This window comes from Malaclemys terrapin, chromosome 20 (assembly GCF_027887155.1).
Source record: "Malaclemys terrapin pileata isolate rMalTer1 chromosome 20, rMalTer1.hap1, whole genome shotgun sequence".
NCBI classification, from domain to species: Eukaryota; Metazoa; Chordata; order Testudines; family Emydidae; genus Malaclemys; species Malaclemys terrapin.
Window position 1 is genome coordinate 18,578,460 of NC_071524.1, and position 6,738 is coordinate 18,585,197.

Consider the following 6,738-nt stretch of genomic DNA (forward strand, 5'->3'; position numbering starts at 1 on the left):
GATTGAACGAGACACTGAGGGGACCATGGTGGTTACAGACACCCCCTATCCTTGTAACTTCTGTGAGAATAACCTTAGCTCTGACCCCAAGCTTCCCCTGGGGCAAATAACACGTCACACCGCCTCACAAACCCAAACTGTGTCCCTGTCCTCTGAGCCCATGGTCCTGTGGCATGTACCGTTAGCACCATTGCGATTTGTTGTCTGTGCTGCAACAGTGCCTAAAGATCAGAGTCCCCACTGTGCCGGGCGCCGCCCAGACCCTGGCCGAGATTGGGGCCCCATCGCGCCGGGCGCTGCACAGACCGAAAACAGCACAGTCCCTGCCTCAAAGAACTTACAAATACACATGAATCTTGCATGAGTTCAGGCACCAATTACAGACACTTTGGGCACCTCGGCAACCTGAGCTGGGCGATCCAGGGACAGCAGGTGGGACAATGGATAGATACAGACTCTAAGACGTTCCTACCCAACTGCACACGAACACACACACACTCTCTCTGGGGAGAAGCAGGCTCCAGGGGGCTCCGGGACCCGGGTGAGTGGCTGGGGTGGCCAGACCAGTGTTCAGCAGGAAGCACCGGTTCCCAAAGCCGCTCGGGGTGTGACTCAGAGGTGACTTTCGTCAGCGTTGTGTTTCCATCACTGACGGCTCCGGTGGGGGAAGAGCGGCGCTGCGGCCATGTGGCTCAGGATGTGCCGTCCGGCCTGCTGGGCGCAGGAGTCGCTGTGAGGGGCCAGAACTGGGGCGTTCTGGGGGCAGAGGCAGCATTGGGGAAAGAGCTCGCCTAGGAGAGCTGGATTCCAGTCCTGACTCTCCCATGGGCTCCCCGAGTGACCAGGGGCAAGTCCTTGCCTCTCTCAGGCCCTCAGCTCCCCTCTCCGCCATGGGGAGAATGTGCCAGGCTCTGCTGTTACGCCCTCCGTGCGCCACACCAGGGGCCGTGCATTGCACCAGGGGCCGTGCGCCGCACCAGGGGCCACACATCATGACTCCAGCACGCTCAGGGCAGCGAGTCTCCATGGGCTCCAAGTTCAATGGGGTGACCTTGCTGTAACACAGCGAAAGCTGAGAAACCCCTTTGCTGTTCAAACCCATATCCCATGGGCCGGCCCAGACACACACACCCGTGAGGGGCTCGCAGGTGTCCTGGGGGGCACAGCACTGGCCTAACGCCAACTGCCAGTGTTAGGGGCTGTATTTCTGAGGTGTGTGGGAGGGGAGAGGGGGTCTGGTGGTCAGAATGAGGGCAGTGGGAGCCAGGACTCCTGGATTCTCTCCTGGCTCTGGGAGGGGAGTGGGGGCTAGTGGTTAGAGCAGGGAGGGCTGGGAGCCAGGACTCCTGGGTTCTATCGCCAGCTCGGGGAGGGGAGTGGGGGCTAGTGGTTAGAGCAGGGGGGTCTGGGAGCCCGGACTCCTGGGTTCTATCCCCAGCTCGGGGAAGGGGGGTGGGATCTAGTGGTTAGAGCAGGGGGGCTGGGAGCCAGGACTCCTGGGTTCTTTCCTGGCTCTGGGAGGGGAATGGGGGCTAGTGGTTAGAGCAGGGGGGGGCTGAGAGCCTGGACTCCTGGGTTCTCCCCGGCTCTGGAAGGGGGGGTGGGGTCTAGTGGTTAGAGGGGGGGGGGCTGAGAGCCCGGACTCCTGGGTTCTCTCCTGGCTCTGGGACGCCCTGGGGGGAGACATTTCACACCCAGCCCCCGGAGCTGGACGGGGACGGGGCCGGGGAAGGGCCGGTTCGGGGCCGGGGAAGGGTCGGTTCGGGCCCGGCCCAGCCACTCAGCGCGGCGGCTCGGAGCAGGCGCAGCAGCGCGGCCGGTTTCCAGGCGAAGTTGCGGCGGCAGAAGCCGCGTCCCCCGGTAACAGCGGCCGGGCCAACCAGGGAGCGGCGCCGGGCGGCGAATCGGTGCGGCCCGCCCGCGGGCGGCGATAGCTGCCCCCTCCGCCGCAGCCTCCGCCTGTCCGCCCCCCCCCGCCCCCCCGCCTGTCTGTCCGCCCCTCCCCAGCCCCCCCGCCTGTCTGTCCGCCCCCCCCCGCCTGTCTGTCCGCCCCCCCCAGCCCCCCCGCCTGTCTGTCCGCCCTCCCAGCCCCCCCAGTCTGTCCGCCCCCCCCGCCTGTCTGTCCGCCCTCCCAGCCCCCCCAGTCTGTCCGCCCCCCCCGCCTGTCTGTCCCCCCAGCCTGTCTGCCCCCCGGCTTCCGCCTGCCCCCCCGCCTGTCTGTCCGCCCCCCCCAGCCCCTCCGCCTGTCTGTCCGCCCCCCCCCGCCTGTCTGCACCCCTACACCTGCCCCCTCCGCCTGTCTGCCCCCCCGCCTGTCTGTCCGCCCCCCCCGCCTGTCTGCCCCCCCGCCTGTCCGCCCCCCCGTCTGTCCACCCCCCCCAGCCTGCCCCCCCTGCCTGTCTGTCTGCCTGCCCCCCTGTCTGTCCGCCCCCCCAGCCTGCCCCCCTACACCCGGCCCCCCTGCCTGTCTGCCTGCCCCCCCATCTGTCCGCCCCCCCAGTGTGTCTGTCCACCCCCACCTCCTGTCTGCCCCCCAGGCTTCCGCCTGCCCCCTGTCTGTCTGCCCCCCTTACACCTGGCCCCCCCGTCTGTCTGCCCCCCCCGTCTGTCCACCCCCCCAGCTGCAGCCTCCGCCTGCCCCCCCGCCTGTCTGTCCGCCTCCCCTTCCTGCTCCCCCTCATCTGTCTGCCCCTTGTCCCCCTCCCCCCGGTGCAGCCTCCGCCTGGCCCCCGGCTGCCCCCCCACCTGTCCCCCTTGTATCCGCCCCCCCTTCTATCCACCCCTCGCCTGTCTGTCTGTCCGCCTCCCCTTCTGTCCGCCCCCCTCCCCATCTATCTGTCTCCCCCCTCCTCCACTAGGTCCCCCTGCCTGTGTATCTGCCCCCCCAGTCTGCCCCCCCACCTGTCTGTCTGTCCAGCCCCCTCCGCCTGCCCCCTGTCTGTCCGTCTGCCCCCCACCTGCCCACGTCTGACTGTCCCCCATCTGCCTGCCCCCCGTCTGTCTGCCCCCCACCTGCCCCCGTCTGACTGTCCCCCATCTGCCTGCCCCCTATCTGTCTGCCTCCTGCCCCCCATCTGTCTATCTGCCCCCCCAGGCTGCCCCTCATCTGTCTGCCACACCACCGCCTGCCCCCCCATCTGTCTGTCCTTCCCCCTTCCTGTCTGCCCCCATCTGCCTGCCCCCCGTCTGTCTGTCAGTCCGTCCACCCTCCCACTAGCTCTCGTATGTCTGTCCGCCTCCCCCCTCTGCCTGCCCCCCATCTTTCTGTCTGTCCACCTGCCCCTCTCCGCCTGACCCCCCATCTATTTGTCCAGCCCCCCCTTGTGTCAGCCCCCCCACTCTGTCCACCCAGCCACCCCCTCTGAATGGCTGGTTTGGACGTGTCCCCCTGTGGCCTTTGGGGCAGGACCAGGCCAGCCAGGAGCAGCCACTGGCCCTGCTGTCTTGTGGTTAAACACCAACCTCCCCAGGGGCCAGGATCAGGCCCAGAGCCCCAGCAGCCCCCCTCCCATAATCCACCTGCACCACTCGGTGGGTCGTGGCCCAGCCAGCCCATTGGCCCCTCTGCTGATGCCCCCAATATAAGCAGCCCCCTTCCCATAATGCACCTGCCCAGTCCCACAGTGAGGTCTGTCCCTCCTGCCCCAGGGCTGTGCTGGGAGGGGGTGGGGGGGTTGTACTAACCAGGTGCCTCTCACCCCCTCCGCTGCCGTCTGCTCCTCAGAACAAGTGGGGGAGGGGACAGGTCAGCTCCCCCAGTCCCAGACCCCACGGTCAGTGTCCCCCAGCTCTGCAGGCCGCCCCTCGGCTCCCCCTCCTGGGAGCACGGGCAGCGTCTGGGGGGATGTGGCCACCCCAGCCAGGGGCTGGGAAGGACACACAGCCTCTCATGAGGCCACAACTGTGTTGTGAACAGTGGAAGGGAGGCCGGGCTGGGGCAGGGACCATGGGGCAGGTAGGTCCACGCGCCCCTTGGCATATCAAGACACCTGCCTGGAGAGCAGGGAGCAGAGAGAGAGCATCCCCCCGTGAGAGTGTGTGTGTGTGTGTCTCACACACACTCCCCCACACACTAATGCACAGACACATACACACACAGACAGGTGCATATGTACAGACACTAATGCACAGACACAGGTTTGCATGTGAACTCACACAGACAGGGGTACATGTACACAAACACTGATGCACACAGGTGTACACACGAACACACACTACTGCTCGCACACACAAGCGTAGAGGGGAACACACCCCAATGCACAGGCACAGATAGGCGTACACATGAACACCCACAGAGCCGCTCTCTGGCTCTCCCCAGGCGTGGCCCAGCCAGGCCCCGGGCTCCCAGCACCCCCCTTGCAGCGCCTGACCTGTCGCCCACGCGGTGCACACATGACACACACACACCCGGGTCCGGCACAGACACTCACACACCCTGGAACAGAGGGGGATTGTGCAGGGTTTGAATCCCCCACCCAGCTGGGCTCCCCGAGCCGCCCCCCTCCCTCCTGGCACCGAGCTGCCTCCAGGAGCCACCTTCATCTGCCCGACCGGCCCAGCTCACAGGGCCCCCCATGCAGTCCTGGGCTCCCCGCAGCTCTGCCGGTGCCCCTCACTCCCGACCCGCAGCCCCTGCTAGCTCAGCCCTGCCCCCCCCAGCTCTGCCGGTGCCCCTCACTCCCAACCCGCAGCCCCTGCTAGCTCAGCCCTGCCCCCCCCAGCTCTGCCGGTGCCCCTCACTCCCGACCCGCAGCCCCTGCTAGCTCAGCCCTGCCCCCCCCAGCTCTGCCGGTGCCCCTCACTCCCGACCCGCAGCCCCTGCTAGCTCAGCCCTGCCCCCCCCAGCTCTGCCGGTGCCCCTCACTCCCAACCCGCAGCCCCTGCTAGCCCAGCCCCCCCCCCCAGCTCTGCCGGTGCCCCTCACTCCCGACCCGCAGCCCCTGCTAGCCCAGCCCTGGGCTCCCCCCAGCTCTGCCGGTGCCCCTCACTCCCAACCCGCAGCCCCTGCTAGCCCGGCCCTGCCCCCCCCCAGCTCTGCCGGTGCCCCTCACTCCTGACCCGCAGCCCCTGCTAGCCTGGCCCTGGGCTCCCCCCAGCTCTGCCGGTGCCCATCACTCCCAACCCGCAGCCCCTGCTAGCCCAGCCCTGCCCCCCCCAGCTCTGCCGGTGCCCCTCACTCCCGACCCGCAGCCCCTGCTAGCTCAGCCCTGCCCCCCCCAGCTCTGCCGGTGCCCCTCACTCCCGACCCGCAGCCCCTGCTAGCTCAGCCCTGCCCCCCCCAGCTCTGCCGGTGCCCCTCACTCCCAACCCGCAGCCCCTGCTAGCCCAGCCCCCCCCCCCCCCCCCCCCCAGCTCTGCCGGTGCCCCTCACTCCCGACCCGCAGCCCCTGCTAGCCCAGCCCTGGGCTCCCCCCAGCTCTGCCGGTGCCCCTCACTCCCAACCCGCAGCCCCTGCTAGCCCGGCCCTGCCCCCCCCCAGCTCTGCCGGTGCCCCTCACTCCTGACCCGCAGCCCCTGCTAGCCTGGCCCTGGGCTCCCCCCAGCTCTGCCGGTGCCCCTCACTCCCAACCCGCAGCCCCTGCTAGCCCAGCCCTGGGCTCCCCCTCCCTCTATAGCTCTGCTGGTGCCCCTCAGTCTGGACCTGGGGCCTCTGACTTTGGCCAGGGCTGCAGCCTGGCGATTGTCTGATTGTCGGGGCTGTGGGGATTTCCCACCATGGGGCTAAGGGAGGGAAATTCCCGTGTTGGTGGGGAGGGGAGAGGCTCGCTTGCAGCTGCTGGAGGCTGAATCCCCTCTCCCCCCCCCCCCCCGCCATGTGCCTAGAACAGGGTCAGAGTTGGGGAGCGCTCCCTGACATGCCCCCGCCCCACAGGGACCCCCTCAATGGGGAGCTCGGTCTCCCTGGCCCCAGGTAAGCGGCTGCAATACCAGGGATGGTTAGTGCTGCTGAATTGGGGTCCCCTGTTCCCTGGGAAAGGAGACCCAGCAGACTCATGGCATGTTCACCGCTTTGCACACTCCTTGCATTCACTCACTGCATTGCACACACATATTGCACGCTCCTTCCGGTCAGATGGTGTGGTCCGCCGCCCCCTGGAGGGCTCCCACTGCCCCCTGCCAGTTGCATCAGCTATGGGGCCTGTGGGGAGAGCCCCTGCATGCAGCCCCTTTGCAGAGTTCTCTGGTTGCACCCGGGGGCAGCGCGGGGCCCAGGAGGAAAAGCAACGGGACGGGGACGCCCCCGGAGCAGCTCGTCCCAGCAGCTGGGAACGCTGCTCCCCCATCCCAGGTCTCCTCAGGTCGCCTCGCTTGAAACCCCAGATGTACCTGGCGGTTTTCCCTGCAGGTGCCTGCCCCAGGAGCCAGCTCTGATGGTGCCCCCTCTACCCCCCATTATTCCCATGCCTAATCATCCCAGCGAGTGGAAACGATCTGGTGTCACAAATCTGCTGAACCCCAGCCCAATCGTTGTGCTGGTGACCTAGATCTGGGGGTGTGAACTCCGGCGGGCGGGCGAGGTCACCGCGCTCGCTCACCCCCCACCGGCGGCTGGGATGATTAATTGCTCTCCTGATGCGACCTGAGAGGCGGGACACGGAGCCGAGCCGGGGACGCGCCTGGGCCAGCCGGCCCGCGCCCGCAGGGGCTGTGGGATCCCGTGCCGTGGAGGGGAGGCCCCGGCTCGGGCACCCGAGCCAACAGGAGACCAGTTGCGAAGGCTGGGCAGGCAGGAGGCCG